General features: G+C 45.8%; 1 protein-coding gene across 6 annotated transcripts in view; it reads left to right on the plus strand.

Moving 5' to 3' along the window:
* Mill2 (MHC I like leukocyte 2) overlaps window positions 1-7,752 on the plus strand; it is a 29,739-nt gene extending 21,987 nt beyond the window's left edge. For 2 of the 6 annotated variants that reach the window (XM_006539934.4, XM_006539932.3), the window contains one exon: window positions 395-3,463. The gene's annotated coding sequence lies outside the window, so the exon portion shown is untranslated. Of the gene's footprint in view, window positions 1-394; window positions 3,464-7,482 lie in introns of those variants that run through there. The other 4 variants (XM_017322234.1, XM_030242559.1, XM_006539933.4 and 1 more) reach the window with 3 other exon arrangements.
* Window positions 7,753-16,933: the final 9,181 nt, after the last annotated feature.

A 16,933-nucleotide genomic window follows, 5' to 3' on the forward strand; every position in this document is an offset into this window, starting at 1 on the left:
CAGGTGGAAATCAGCAAATTTGAGGCCAACCTGGTCTACAAGGTGGACACAGAGAAATCTTCTCAGAAAAATAACCAAAAACAAAAAAAGAAAAGAAAAAGAAAAAGGAAGAAAGGGAGAAAGAACTTATTACATAAAGTGTTTACTTGGGTAATTTTAACTTACTACAACATACTGCATATATAACTTGGAAAATGGTCAATAACTATTTGGGTTGAGGTAGGGAATGGAAGGCTGAGGGGAAGATGGCGCACGCCTTTAATCCCAGCACTGAGGAGGCAGATGCAGGTGGATCTCTGAGTTCAAGGCCAGCCTGGTCTACAGAGAAGTTCTAGGACAGCCAGGGTAATATAATGAGACCCTAACCCAAAAAAAAGTTTTCTTCTGTCCCTAGTCTGTATCCACTTGGATAATAAATGCAATCCGGATATCAACTGTGGACTGTAAACTGTTTCAAAAGTGATCTGCACATGCTAGCCCCAGGTAATCCTACAAAACCAGAAACCCCTGGCCTTGAAAACTGATCTAAGCCAGTCTAATGGGTGTGATTGCTCCCTGTCTCTTCAGCTGGGTCTGAAGTGGAAACTTAAGGTTTCTTTGGAAAGTCAGTATGTCAACGAACATTTCGCTGAAGCAAACACGTGAAAGGATGCATGACGTTAAGAAGGACCCAGCAGACAGTGGACAATGCTGGATGGTATTGGTACGCCTTACCATTGTTTATTGGTCATCTTTTGTCAGGACTCCATAGAAAAACTTCTGGTGATGTTCTGGTGGCTTCTTGCAGCTTCTGCAGACTCAGGCCGATTGGCAGAGTGATGTCGGCTGATACAGTCTCATGTGGAGTTTTGCTAAGACAGACTCACGTGCTGAAGCAAAACCCATTGGAGGACACATGATGTTTGGAGGGAGTATAAATAGGATCTAATGGACAGTGACTGCGGGCTTGCAAGCTTTGTTGGTCTCTACTGATCTTCACTTCATTGAGAGAGGCACAAAGAACTTCTGGCGCCCCTGCTGGTCCTGGTTGCTCCTGCTGACTGATGCTAATTTGACTGAGGCTTGGCTGTTTCTGCCGGGTGGGGCCACCACTGATGATTCATATTTGATATCCTGACACTACTGAACTGGACTGCTAGTATATTCGTGAAGTGTTTATGAGTGTATCGAGCTCTGTTGACTCATGTGCTAATTTCCTGACAATGCAGATGGGATTTGCTCCAAAGAACAATTTCTAAACAAGTCCACTTCCCCTGTATCCTAATAACTTTCTTTTCCACTACCTCTGGTGGGTGGTGGGCTAGAAGGGAGGTTAAAGCATTCAAGAACTTTTATTTAAAACAGGTTTTAAAAAATCGAAGCCTACATGGGACAACAAACCAGATGCTCCTAATCAGTGCCCTATTGCCCTAATCCCCTTCCGGCCTTCTGCTAATATTCCAGCTTTCCTGGGCCCTGACGCCATCCTAATTTCAGCAGCTAAGTAGTTAATCAAATGCATTGCCCCTTATCCTCATCAAAGGCTGGAATGTTAATCCAAAGGAAACTCCCTGGCATAGAGGACAAGATGGACACAATTACTTATGTATAATACCCACTGGCCTACCAGGCTCCCTCACTGTCAAAAGATACCTGTTTAAAAAAAAAATAGACCAAGATCTATCAGCAGGTTTGATTAGCTAAAATATTTCTACAATATGATAAGGCACTCTGTGGGAACTAAAGGGGGTAGGGGAAGGAGGGAAAGGGAGGATAGCCTACATCCCTCCAGAGTTCCTCCTATGCTCTGGGCAGATGGATGCGGGAGGGCTGCCAGATGCTTTCCACTTAGATCCCCAGGTGGGCATCTAAGCCACGGACCCCACTCGATGGGGGGTAGACAAGGGGCAACCCCCTACCGGGAAACCCCCCCCCAGGCAACACCTTGTAGCCCCCAGGGTTATAGGAGAGAGGGCTGAGGGAGAGAGGTTTCCACGCAGGCAAGAGTAAGCGCAGAGGGCCTTGATGAACAGAGATAGTCTATGGTTTTAGAGCTATATTATAGAAAGGCAGGGGGAAAGAGAGAAGGTAGAGAGAGAGGGGGGGAGACCAGCCATGGCCAAGAGGAGGGGAGCGGGAGAGGGGGAAGGCTAGATAGTAAGAAAGAGTAAGAGGGAGTAAGAGAGAGAGAGGAGAGGAGATGAGAGTAAGGAGAGTAAGAGGAGTAAGAGAATGAGGTGGGGCCAAGCAGCCCCTCTTATGGTGGTGTGCTGTTATCTTTACTGTAACTGGGAGGAGTCTTTCCTGAAGGTCAGAAGCTTGGGACAGCGTCTATGTGACTGCTAGCCACGCCTCTCCTGTGGGGGCTGTGGAGGGCGGTAACTTCGACAGGAGCCTTGAATCCAGGAGATATGAGAGAACTCCTTCTGTTCCACGTAGGTGAATTATCACCACCGGGTCCCGGGGTTCAGACCTCAGCTCGACTGGAGACCAGATTGTCTGTGTATAGCCCAATGCCCCACAGCACTCCACCTGCTCTATACAGAACAAAGAGGATGATTTTAAGAATAATTTATTCTTCCTATGCTAACCAGTCAGACATAGAGACGCCCTAGGCATAATACAAATTTTGTCTCTTTCCAAATAGAAAAAGGTAAAATACTTGGCTTCCATTGACATTATCAGCCTATACAACAGATATAAATGATCATTCCCTGGCAAGGATTTGAAAGGGGCACACAAGGCAAGGCAGAAATGATGGGCCAGCCAGACTCCATCTTAAGGAGGGAAGACATTTTGTTATAAGGTCGGAAGAAGTTCACATAGCAGGACATTTGACCACATTGTGAACCCCAAGATTGTGAACTAGAAAAACCTTGTTGTGCTGTGGCTCAGCCCTAGGACACACCTTTAATCCAAAAAGCTTTCTGTTAACAGGATTAAATAAAGTCAATGATAGGTCAAGAGGAACCCTAAGTCAAGAGGTGGAGTAAACACCCAACGCCCAGGGATTGAACATAAGGATGTAGAAAGGAGGGTCTTTGAGTTAAAGGGTATTTAAGACAGCATGTGGTTGCTGGGAATAGAACTCAAGACCTCCGGAAGAGCAGTCAGTGCTCTTAACCGCTGAGCCATTTCTCCAGCCCCTGGGATTTTGTTTTTAAAACAACAAGTTCATTTCTTTTTGCTGCAAAATTCGAGTCGACCGTGCTTTAACCTGTTTCAGGAATTTGAAATGCTCCCCACCCTGTAAAGTTTGACTCAGACCTTGAACATACCCTGAGAATGTAAGATGTTCTGCCAAGTTCCTATGTGACCAAAATTCCACTAAAAATACTCCCACCCTCTAAAACCCCTAGTGTGGCAGTTTGGGGAATATGTAAATCCCACCTCCCACTGTGTTCCATGATCTTTTTCAAGCCCCCACTTTAGAGAGAAAGTCCTGTCAGACAGAAAATAAAGCTTGCTTAATTTGACTGAAAAATTTGCGTAATGGTCTTTACTCTCTCATTCAGTGGGATTAACCCCGACTTAATGCTTTTTCTTAGTAGAAGTTTTGTTTTACTTCCCCCTTTTTAATTAGTTCTTTGAGAATTCTGTAAGAGCTTTGATATACTCACATCAAGGAAACAGCATCTTACAGACACAGGACCACTGCACACATGAGGGAGGCAGAGACAAGTTGATCTTTCTGAGGTTGAGGCCAGCCTTGCCGAAGCTCTGATTTCTGGGACAGCCAGAGCTACACAATGAAACCTTGTCTCAAAAAGACAAAAAAGAATTCAAAAAACAGACTCAAGGAAACAAGCCACCCAAAGATAAAATGGACTATGGATCTGAACAGAGAGTTTGAAAAGTAAGACAAAAATGGCTAGGACATATCTTTTTAAAACTGTTCCTTGCCGGGCAGTGGTGGCGCACACCTTTAATCCCAGTACTTGGGAGGCAGAGGCAGGCAGATTTCTGAGTTCGAGGCCAACCTAGTCTACAGAGTGAGTTCCAGGACAGTCAGAGCTACACAGAAAAACCGTGTAAATGTCCAAAGGACTCAACATCCATCTCCATAGCCACTTGCCCACTCCTGGTCCAGTCACAATAGCCTGGAAATAGAAACAACCTGAATGGCCTGCAACTGATGGATGGATAATAAAAATGGTACATACACACATAGACTTCTAATCGTGTGTGTGTGTGTGTGTGTGTGTGTGTGTGTGTGTGTGTATTAAAACTCAGGTGCAGGTAAATGGGTGAGAGTTGAAAAAATTATACTGAGTGAGGTTTTCAGACCCAGAAAGGCAAATGTCACGTATACTCTCTCATCTGTGGATCCTAGAGTCTAATCTTCAGATCTCCATCTATAGCCTGGAGTAACCACAGAAACCAAGGACGTTAAAAAGGAGCATGGGGTGGGGAGCTCCAGAGAGGACAGGCTCTACAGAGGGTGAAATGTTAAAAAGGAAATGGGGGAGACTCACCTAGGGACAGGGGAGGGAAGGCAGCACAGAGAGTAAGGGATCAGGTGTTAGGAAATATGATGTGTCCACCGTGGGTCAGCCCCTCTGAGAAAAAATTATATTGAGTAAGGTTTCACACCATGCAACAGACCTGGTGTGAAAGGGGTTTATTGGGGGAAGGGACCTGGGCAGGGTAGAGGCAGAAGAGTGGGCATGTAGACAGAAAGCAGACGGGAGCAGAGCCATGAGGGCAAAGAGAGAGAGAAGGGGTTCTGAGGACAGAGACCTGGGGTGGGGTGCAGGGTCCTGTTATCCAGCTGCACACACCTGGCATACCTAGTGGTGGTAGCTTGTGATGTAAGCAACTGCTGGGTCCCATCAGGGATAAATAACACTAAAGGCATTTGAAAAGACCATAGGGAAACATTATTTTATGTTTACTCAAAATTTCACATATGTAAGGATATGTGTATGTATACATTTTTAATTAAGTTAGAGAATGTGCCCCCTAGAAGCCACTGACTAAGAAAGCTCCCAGCACAAGGCATGAGAATGCTCCTCTTGAGTTGTTGGTCAGACCAGTCCAAGAGATTCCTAAAACAACAGAGGTGATCGTTCCTGTGGTTGCCTCCCGTAAGTTAAAGGTAAGTCTCTGTGGCCGAAGACACCATAATACACTTTGAACTGAGGACCAGGAAGCCCAAGGTTTAACTCTTAAAGACTTATTTATTTTATGTGAGTACACTGTCAGTCTCTTCAGACATACTAGAAGAGAGCATCAATCCCATTACAGATGGTTGTGAACCACCATGTGGGTGCTGGGAATTGAACTCATGACCTCTGAAAGAGCAATCAGTGCCCTTAACCACTGAGCCATCTCTCCAGCTTGACCTCTGTTCTCTATACTTATTTGCCACATACTTTCATGTGGGGCATTGGGCTATACACAGTCTGGTCTCCAATCGAGCTGAGGTCTGAACCCTGGAGTGGTGATAATTCACCTACATGGCACGGTAAGTGTTCCCTCATGTCTCCTGGACTCAAGGCTCCTGTCAAAGTTACCGTCCCCCACAGCTCCCACAGAAGTGTGGCTAGTAGTCACGTAGACAATGTCCCAAGCTTCTGACCTTCAGGCTAAACTCCTCCCAGTTACCTAGCAACAGTAAAGATAACAGCCCACCATAAGAGGGGCTGCTTGGCTCCACCTCACTCTCTTACTCTCTCCCCTCACTCTCCTCTTACTCTTTCCTCATTCTCTCCTCTCCTCTCACTCTCTTACTCTCGCTCCCTCTTGCTCTCTCCCTCTTACTCTAGCCTTTCTTCTCTCTCTCTCTCTTTCCCCCTTCTCTCCTCTTGGCCATAGCCAGTCTCTCTCTCTTCACCTTCTCTCTTTCCCCCAGCTTTTTTACAATAAAGCTCTAAAACCATAGACTGTCTCTGCTCATCAAGACCCATTGTGCCTGGACAATGGGATAGGCTTTCCTCTAATGAGCCATTTCTAATCTCCCGTAGGAAGGCCTTCCTGTGCTCCAATCAAGGCCCAGACTAAGGACTTAGACTTAGACTTAGTCCTTAGACTAAGGACTCTAAGGACTAAGGACTTCGAGGGAACTTCTCTCCCTAAGCCCTGTCTCCCATAACCCAGGGGCGAGGGTATTGCCCTGGGGCCCCTGGTATCGGGTGTTGCCCTTTGTCCACCCCCTGCCGAGTGGCTTAGATGTCCACCCAAGGCTGAGTGGAAAGTGTCTGGCAGTCCTCCCACGACCACCTGCCCAGAGCATAGAAGGAACTCTGGCCGGAAGTGGGCTCCTCCCTTCCCCCTCTTTCCCCTCCCCCCTTTAGTTCCCACACTTTCACTGAGCACTGGCCCATGCATATGCACCCACACACACACATAAACAGTAAACACACACATATGCAAAAGATAATGTGTCATAATTAGTATGCAATTTAACAGAATTAGCCTAAGCAGGAATAACTGCTCTTAGCAGAATTTTCCTGCTGTAGCTATCTGGCAAGTGAGAGTAGTAGCCAGTGGGGAAACATAGAAATTTAGTATCTAGCTATAAAACAAAAACTGCAATTTTTTTTTTAATTTCTAAAAAGATGTATATTCGGCCAATGTGGTGCAGTGCACACCTTAAATTCCAGCATTTGGGAGGCAGAGAGCATGTGGATCTCTGAGTTCAAGCTTGGTCCACAGAGCAAGTTGCAGGACAGCCAAGACTACACAGAGAAACCCTGTCTTGAAAAACTTTAAAAAAAAAAAAAATTATTGCTTGTGTGTGTGCAGTTCCCACGGAGACCAGAAGAGGGTGCTAGATCTCCTAAAGCTAGAGTGATGGGTGATTATGAGTCACTTAATGTAGGTGTTAGGACTTGAACTCAGGTCCTCTGCAAAATGTCTGAGTTCCAATGCTCCTAACCATCTAGTTACCCCTCCAGCCCCCAAACTTCAACTCTTTAATGGCTCATTCAAATAAAGATGACAAATCCTGTTTCATGTGGCAGTTTTTGTAAATGTTACTCCCTCACCAATTTTATCTCTGGGCATAGAAATTTGACCCTGAGAGTTTTTAATAACCTTTAATTATAGCCACTTAATTTAAGTTAAAACTTTTGCCTCGTTGATCTATTTCCATTCTAGAGCAATCCTTGACCTTGGGACAAACTCATTAGACCTCTGAAAACTATTTTTTCCGTTTTCAACTTATATTTTACCAAAAATACATTTTGTATTTTTAATTTTTATATCTTACTCTTTCTTGATGGTTCTTTTCGTATTCTTACAAACTTTAGACAGCATTGTTTAATAACCTAATTATACTACAAATGAAAACTCAAGCCAGGTATGGTGGCCCAAGCCTTTAATTCCTGCACTCAGGAGGCAGAGGCAGGAGAATCTTTGTGAGTTCCAGGCTGGGGAGAGCTACACAGTAAGATCCTGTCTCAAAAATAAAAAATAAAAAAATTTTTTTTTTTTACTATACTATGAAATCTCCTGTCCCTCTAGGCTTTATCTTTCTATAACAGTTGCTTCCTTTGACAGAAAGTTTTCTTCTGCTTGGAGAAGAAAAGGGAAGAACCAGGTGTAGTGGCTATTCCTGGTTGTCAACTTGACAATATTTGGAATGAACTACAATCCGGAATTGGAAGGCTCACCAGTGACCCTTATCTGGAGGCTTGGAGATCCTTATCTGGATCTTGGTTTGAAGATCTTGAGCCGTAGTGGCTATGGATTCCAGAAGATTGAATCTCCGAGTTAAGGAACACACCTTTAATCTGGGCTATGCCTTTCATCTGGGATTAAAGGTGTGGTGGAACACACCTTTAATCTGGGCTACACCTTCTGCTGGAGACAATATAAGGACATTGGAAGAAGGGAGTCTAGCTCGAGCTCTTGCTCCTTCGCCTGCTTGCTGCGTGAGACTGAGTAACTGCTAGATCCTTGGACTTCCATTCACAGCTGCGACTGAACAATTGTTGGGAATTGGGCTGCCGACTGTAAGTCATCAATAAATTCCTTTACTATTTAAAAAAAAAAAAAAAAAAAAAAAAACTAAAACCACCATTCACGGACTGACAGAATGCCTTATCTATCGTCATGGTATTCCACACAGTATTGCTTCTGACCAAGGAACTCATTTCACAGCCAGAGAAGTACGACAGTGGGCCCACGATCATGGAATTCACTGGTCTTACCACATTCCCCATCATCCTGAAGCAGCTGGTCTGATAGAAAGATGGAATGGCCTTTTGAAGACGCAGTTACAGCGCCAATTAGGTGGTAACAGCTTGGAAGGCTGGGGTAGAGTTCTTCAGAAGGCAGTATATGCTTTGAATCAGCGCTCGATATATGGTACAGTTTCACCCATAGCCAGGATTCATGGGTCCAGGAATCAAGGGGTGGAAAAAGGAATAGTTCCACTTACTATCACTCCTAGTGACCCTCTAGGAAAATTTTTGCTTCCTGTCCCCATAACTCTAGGTTCTGCTGGCTTAGAAGTTTTGGCTCCAGAGAGGGGAGTGCTCCTACCAGGAGCTACAACAAACATTTCATTGAACTGGAATCTCAGACTTCCCCCTGGTCATTTTGGGCTTCTAATGCCCTTAAACCAACAGGCTAAAAAAGGAATAACAGTGTTAGGAGGGGTGATAGATCCAGATTACCATGGGGAAATTGGATTACCTCTTCACAATGGTGGTAAGCAAGATTATGTCTGGAGTGCAGGAGATCCCTTAGGGCGTCTCTTAGTACTACCATGTCCTGTGATTAAAGTCAATGGGAAACTACAACAGCCTAATCCAAGCAGGATGACAAAGGACGCAGACCCATCAGGAATGAAGGTATGGGTCAATCCTCCAGGAAAAGAGCCAAGACCTGCTGAGGTGCTGGCTGAAGGTGAAGGAAATACAGAATGGGTAGTAGAGGAAGGTAGTTATAAATACCAATTAAGGCCACGTAACCAGTTGCAGAAACGAGGATTATAAAGTAATATGAATGCCCATTGTAAATTTACTAATGCGTTTGCGATTGTACGAGGGATAGTTATATCATGTTAGGCGTATTTACAACCTTGTTATTGTTTCATGTGAACATGAGATATTATTTGTGTCAAGTTGACAAGGGGTGGATTGTAGTGGCTATTCCTGGTTGTCAACTTGACAATATTTGGAATGAACTACAATCCGGAATTGGAAGGCTCACCAGTGACCCTTATCTGGAGGCTTGGAGATCCTTATCTGGATCTTGGTTTGAAGATCTTGAGCCGTAGTGGCTATGGATTCCAGAAGATTGAATCTCCGAGTTAAGGAACACACCTTTAATCTGGGCTATGCCTTTCATCTGGGATTAAAGGTGTGGTGGAACACACCTTTAATCTGGGCTACACCTTCTGCTGGAGACAATATAAGGACATTGGAAGAAGGGAGTCTAGCTCGAGCTCTTGCTCCTTCGCCTGCTTGCTGCGTGAGACTGAGTAACTGCTAGATCCTTGGACTTCCATTCACAGCTGCGACTGAACAATTGTTGGGAATTGGGCTGCCGACTGTAAGTCATCAATAAATTCCTTTACTATTTAGAGACTATTCATAAGTTCTGTGACTCTAGAGAACCCTGACTAATACACCAGGTTAGACCCTACTGCTGAGAATACCACATGTCCAGGACACAGTGACCTCAAGTCAGAACTAAGCTGGAAGCTCTCTTCCTCCCTGCTAGCTGGCTCATTAAGGAGCTAAGAATTTTTTTTACGATGCATTTTGATATAATTTAAATGGCGTGTAATAATTGTTTGTTTGTTTGTTTTGTGAGTGTTTAACATTTTATTTGGTTTGTTCTTGAAACAAACTCTAATGTAGCCCAGGCTAGTCTCAGACACACTAGCTAGCAGAGGCTGGCTCTGAACTCCTGATTGTTGACCCACCTCCATTTCCGCCCTCGTGCTGAGATGAAAGGCATCAACACACCTGACATAAAAATCTTGGTTTTTTTTTTTTTTTTAAGTTATGCCATCTGTTGTAATCAGGCTGTTCTCACTCAAGAGAAGACCAGGACAAACTTTTTAGGAATTTGAAATTTTTTATTGAGCCACAGACCCTGCTGGGGGACACTCCTGTGACTACTTATTTAAAGAGGTGGCCCCTAACTGAGTGAGCAAGAGGCTTATAAAGGGACAACCACAAGTCTGGTGCTCCCGTTTTGATGTAGCTGTGATGGCTGTTAGTAAGCATGACAGGTATGAACTTTTAATGAGAACAGGGCACAGCTGTGGAACCACGCGGCATCACTGATCAGAAAGGGTGGCAGAAGCAGAGTGATCGCCAGAGAGTTATGGTACCCATAAAGTACCAGCATACCAGAGGGTCAGGCTGATCTCAATCTTAGCCCGAAGTCAGGTAGGATTGAGCAAATAGGTTTTTCTTAGTTTATATCCACAGCCCTTGAAGTCTTTTTTTTTTTTTTTAATAATTTACTTTTTTATTCAAGTTACATCTGGATCACAGCCCACCCTCCCTCTTTTCCTCCCAGTACTACGCTTACAAGTCCCGCCCCCTATTGCCTCCTGGCCCTTTAAGTTTTGAGTTCAAAGCTGAGGCAAATCCCCTGATTGATAGTTTCCTTAAAACAAACAAACAAACAAAAAAGACTACACTTCCCAGCTCCCTTTGCGGGCAGGCAAAGTAAATCTGAAAGGGAGTGACTACTGGAGTACACGCAGAGGGAGAGGGGGAGAGGGGGAGAGGGGGAAAGGGGGAGAGGGGGAGAGGGAGAGATATTTCCTCTCCTATACAGGGTCATAGACAGGGTCACATCTTTTTCCTGCAGGTGTTCTCTCATCCACCCACGTGTATGGGACAATGTCCCGTCGCCATGACTGAAAGGGGGGTCCCGACCCGACTCTTCAGGGTCAGATGCCTCTTCCTTTTAAGCCGCTTCAGAAATCTTACACTGATAATCTGGTTTTCATATCACAGTTACGTGTTGTGCATTAAATACCTGCCCCTGCTTGTATGTTTCCAGGACCCTTAGCGGAGGACAGCATCCTGACGGCTAAGCCCCCACGGAGACAAGCAGAGCTCTGCAAAGGCAGGACCATCAGCTACAGAGCAAGGAGGAGCTGAAAAGCTTTGGTAAGAGAGGGACACTGAGGTGAGCTAGCGCCAGTGGTCCAGCAGGAGCATCACAAACCTAGTCACTTTCTGCATCTTCTCACGGGATGGCCACATTAATTTTGGCTTCCCTTATGAAAGCGAGCTGGCTTTCAAAAGTTTCCATGGTTATGTTTCCTCCAAAAACATCAGTAGCTTCACATACTTTCCTTTGTTTCCCAACAAGAGCCAGACTGATTTTTCAAAGATGCAAAATCGCTCTCATAACTCTCATCCCCCAAGTCCTCTGTGAGTCGTCCCTAAGTGCCCTGGGAATGAAATGCAAGGGCCCCTCCCACATACACTCCAGTGCTTTCCATCCTAACAATTAAAACCCAGGAAAGTCTATACCGCTGGTAAATGATTGCGATTGCCTCTGCTGTTAACAGAAGTGATCTGCTCTGCGGGAGAGTGGTAGGGAGGCAGAAGGCAGGACAGGAAGGAGCGCTGGGGGTGGGAGGGGAGGAAACCTTATGGGTTCAGCGGTTGCTTTTACGTACGCTGGTAAAAATGGGGACATGGCACCCTCTGGTGGACAAAGGAGAGAACTGCGGTAACCCTGTGCATCGTGACTCCCCTCACACACACACACTCTAAAATCCCAGAGGTCAAAGGTAATAATGATCCCAGAATTCTGAAGCTTCCAGGCAGCCAGGGTAATTGTGTGAAATATAACATTTCTTTTATTAGTAGTCCCTGGTTTTGTTTTGTTTTTTAGTTGTATCTTTTCTCAACCACTAAGATCTGTGAAGATAGAAACCTCTCTTGTTCACAGCCCTTGTTCCTTTAACAGGTGGTTGGAGCACAGAATAGATGCTCAGTAAATGATACGGGATGTTATTCACTGTCTTCAGCTCAAACCTGAGATGATGTGCTGGCGCAGTGGTGGCGCACGCCCTTAATCTCAGCACTTGGGAGGCAGAGACAGGCGGATTTCTGAGTTCGAGGCCAGCGTGGTCTACAGAGTGAGTTCCAGGACGGTCAGAGCTACACAGAGAAACCCTGTCTTGAAAAAAAAAAAAAAAGAACCCAGAGGATGTGTGTGCCCCCACTTTGGATCGGACCCAAGACCCTAAGACCCAAGACCCAACATGGAGTTAGCAGCTGCTAGCCTCCTTCCAGAGCCTGTACAAGCTGCTTCCCTGAAGTAGTAAGCAAGGGGGGTCAGATGAAACCCGAAAGCTCCCTGTCTCTGGGTATGAAGAGAGCAGGGGCACAATTGGTGGGGTACCCAAAGATTCCCCCCACGGTGGGACAAGAGGAATGGGGATTCGAACAGAAGGAAGCAGGTGGGCTGTAAGTTAGGAAGCTGGAATATTTTAGGTTGTCTTTGTTTTTAAAGCATTGATGTGTGTGAGTGTTTTGCCTGTAGGTGTGTAGGTGTGCCACACTGGTGCATGCCTGGTGCCCAGGAGTTGAGGAGGAGAGGCTCCCCTGCATTAACTAGGATTACAGATGATTGTAGACTGCCGTGTGGGTACTGGGAATCAAACCTGCGTTCTCTGCAAAGGCAAAAAGTGCTCATACCTGCTCAGCCATCTCTCAATGGGCCAAATTTTTAACCCACAAAAACTTCAACCCCACCAGGTCGTTCATCCTTAAAGCAGGGGAGGGTAGGAAAGCTTTTAAACAGAGATGCCTGCATCTTGAAGGTAAGGGTAAAAACAGCCCTAGGAAGTACCTGTGTGGTACACAGGTTGGGCAAGGAGCAAGTTCCTTCTCTCAATAAAGAAGAAGGAAAGCCTACTATTAAGTAAGTCTCCCAGATGTTGGGAAAGGTGCCTGATACCCTACACTCCTCCTTCCTGTGCCGACTCCCAAGAGAGCTGTGGTCTGCTGCACAAGAAATTCATTGTGTGTTTTTGTTGGAGACAGGGTCTCTTGTAACCCAGACTAGCCTCAAACTCCCTCTACACAGCCAAAGATGACCTTGAACGTGTGAACCTCCTGTGGCTTTATAATTACAGGCACGGACCAAATTACCTGGTTTATGTGGTGTTGGATCTAATGTGGAAATGTCCTCCTACTTTTGCAAAAGCCTGGCAGTGCCCATGTGAAACCAGATGCACTACCACTGAGCCACACGCCCAGCCCCTCACTGGGGGATTCTAGGCAGGGGCTCTACCACTGAGCCACACCCCCAGCCCCTCACTGGGGGATTCTAGGCAGGGGCTCTACCACTGAGCCACGCCCCCAGCCCCTCCTTGGGGGATTCTAGGCAGGGGCTCTACCACTGAGCCACACCCCCAGCCCCTCACTGGGGGATTCTAGGCAGGGGCTCTACCACTGAGCCACGCCCCCAGCCCCTCACTGGGGGATTCTAGGCAGGGGCTCTACCACTGAGCCATATCCCAGAGGCAGGAAGACAAGGAAATGCAGAAGGAAGAGGAAAGAAAAGAAGTTGGGGAAGAAAACGGAAAGCCGAGACAGCACAACTGGCTGTGCAAGCATAGGACCTGAGCTCTCGCTCCCCTTTCCTGTTTGAGGTAGGTCTTCTAATGTTTCTCAGGTTACTCTTTAACTCAAGATCCTCCACACCCAGTCTCATGAGTATCTGGGATTACAAGTGTGCACTGCCATGCCTGGCCACTGGAGCGTTAGTAATGATACTGAAGAATACAGGCTTGTGAGGTCAGAAAATACATATTAAATGCCTATCATTACACTGCATTCCCCAATTTTTCTCTCCACTTGGAATGTGTTGAAGCCACCTCTGCTCTGCACTCGATGGGGGCATCACTCACTTCTTCTTCCTTTTTCTTTCTTTTTTTTTTTTTTTTTTTTTTGAGGAGCAAAGACAAGAGGGTTCATGATGTAGCCCAGGCTGACATCAAAACTTACTAGTCAGTGAGGATGCTCTTGAATCCCTCCCTGGTATCCCTACAGACAGCTTTAGGCAAAGTTTTTATATTGAAATATTTTCTATTATGGTTGAGGCTCCGAGGTCAATACCCAGAACCATAAAAGCGTATCAAAAACTAAAACATTTCTATTGTGGTGGCCTGACCTGGGTTTCAGTCTTAGCACCTACAGCTGGTGGCCCAGAACCCTCTGTAACTTCTGCCCAGGGATCAATGCTCTGGCCTCAGTGGGTATCCACATTTATACGCACGGTTATAGTTAGGGTTTTATTGCTGTGAACAGACACCATGACCAAGTCAACTCTTATAAAAACAACTTTTAGTTGGAGTTGGCTTACAAGTTCAGAGGTTCAGTCCATTATCATCAAGGCAGGAACATGGCAGCATCCAGGTAGGCATAGTGCAGGGAGAGCTGAGAGTTCTACATTTTCATCTGAAGGCTGCTAGCAGAATACTGGCTTCCAGGCAGTTAGCATGAGGGTCTTAAAGCTCACACCCAGAGTGACACACCTACTCCAACAGGGACACACTCTCTAATAGGGCCACTCCCTGGGCTGAGCATATACAAACCATCACACGCACATACCCACAAACAGAAATGCACACAAACTGGCACATATACATAATCATGATGTTTTTTAATTAGTAGGTAGAGTGGTGTACACCTTTAATCCCACCTTGATAACTGTGAGTTCAGGCCAGCCTGGTCTACATAGGGTGTACCAGGACATCCAGGGCTACATAGAGAGACCCTGTCTCAGTTTTTTGTTGTTGTTTTAATTAGTTGGTTGGTTAGTTTGAAACCAGCCTGGTCTACATAGGCAGTCCCAGGCTAGTCAGGACAACATAATGACACCCTATCTCTCAAGAATCATAATTGTTAATTTAAAATTGTCAAATGTCTGCTGCTAACTGTGTGTAGTGGCTTGTTATTTTGTGTTTGGCTTTTCAACCATTACCTCATCACAAGTTAGTAGTTGCATATAATGTAAGACAAGGGTGTAATTGTGTCTCTGAATGGCTGGCTCTTGGACTGGGCATCCTTTATTACTGTAAGGGTCCATGATTCTCCAAAGAATGATGCCCCAGACTCAAACTGTATATGAATGCAAAGAGTGGTTTATGCTGCAGAGGTCCAGCATGCTAGGATCTCCCATTATCAGAATAGAGAGACACCCAAGTGAGCTTGCAGGCCTGATTTAAAGCACATTAAGGAATTCCAGGGTAGGTGACCTCTATGTTAATCTGTTGGGTCCATCTGTATGGACATTCCATTACTGGGATGTGGGGACTGGAAACTCTCTGAGGAGGTCTGGGAACTGTTACTGAGGAAGTAGCTGAGGAAGTCTGGGAACTGGCGCTGACCCATGGTCCTCGCTCCAGGCCAGGTGGCAGGGGCATTCCATTTCCTGGGCATGAAGGCTGGAGACTATTAGGAACTGTCTGGGCTTTCATGGACTTGCCCAGCTTTTAGACCTCGTCTCCTGAACTGCCAACATGAAGCCTGTTGAGGAATTAACCTAGCCTTCTCATTCTCCCCTTTCAGTAATGGGCCATCTCGAATCCTTGAGATGTTTCTGAGACCCCTACACTAGCAGCTCCAGCCATCCCTATGTCAAGGAGAAAACCTGGTAACACAATGGAAATGGCCACCCTCTTGACTCAATTGTTTGGAGGTGCTAGCTGGTTGAAGACATATTCTCAGTCTTATTCACAACCAGGCTATAAATGCACGGAGTAAGTCCCAAGGAAGCACTGGAGGTTAGGCAGCATGGGAGGGGCCTCCCATATAGGATTTCAAAAAGGGGAGGGGACCTAGAGTATAGGTATAGTCCTAGTCCTATATAAGGTATAAGGTAGGAGAGACTCCCAGTCACTATCAGTTTCAGGGGTCAATTTGGTCAAGCCCTCCTTCAGGGTCCAATTTATCCTCTATTTGCCCTGAACTCTGGGGTCTGTATGTACATTGTGGTGGCAGGAGTTTCCCTGTTCAATTACATTAAAATATTGGTGCAGCGGGAGGCTGTGGTCGGAGGGGAAAGGGAGGCAGAGCAAAGACAGAGAGCGACTCAGAGCAGGGAGGAGGAGAAGCCAAGATGGAGGCAGAAAAACAGGAAGAAGATCCTGATCCTGTGTGGTTTTAATAGTCACAGGGAGTTATGAATATCATATAGGGATCGAAAAATTGGATAACTTGTCTGATCTAGGTGGGCAGCTTGTATCATTATCAATTGGCTCTGGAGTTACTGTGTGGGCATCTTGTGAACTGAGAATTTATTGTTACATAAACATGACTTGTTAATTATAAGCTTCTAGTTTTGTTTCTACCAGGTTGCTGGGTGTGATGGCAGCTGACTGCAGGCAGGGTTGTGTGGGGCTGGCATGGCAGCAAAGGGAACTTGGGAGCTCCGGCCCCACCAGAGAGTTGGTGGGCAGAGAGTAGCTGGATGGAGCACGGAAACTTGGCAGTTCTTTTTTTTAATATTTCCAGAATCACAATGTAATTTCCTCAGAACCTATGTTAGAGATTGAGTTACCTGAGAAATGAGTGTTGGTCCACTGTCAGACCCAAGCAGGGTAGGCAGACCATACCCGGACATGATGCCTTCCAGAGGCTTCTTTGCTACTACATTGGCAGTCCCTTCTTTGTAGGGTAGGCTTCTACCCATCCTAAAAAGGTAGCTATAAAAACTATATGTTCCTGGGGTTATTGTATATAATCAATGTTTTTTTTCCAATTAGCCCCTGGCTGTTGACCCCTGATTCTGGTTCCTGGAGTGACTCCTTGACTGGGGCCTTAGGAGTTCACAGCCTGGCAGGTGACACAGTCTGAGGTTACCTGATCAACCCAGTGTCCTAAGTCAAATATTTCGTACCTTGTCCCTCACAGCAGTTCCTTCAGTTTTCGGTGACCCGGGAGTGAAGCTTGATGAGTCTGACAGATGAGCTGCTTGGCAAACTCCTCAGGTCGGACATCTGTAAACGCTT

This window comes from Mus musculus, chromosome 7, assembly GCF_000001635.26.
Source record: "Mus musculus strain C57BL/6J chromosome 7, GRCm38.p6 C57BL/6J".
Taxonomy (NCBI): domain Eukaryota; kingdom Metazoa; phylum Chordata; class Mammalia; order Rodentia; family Muridae; genus Mus; species Mus musculus.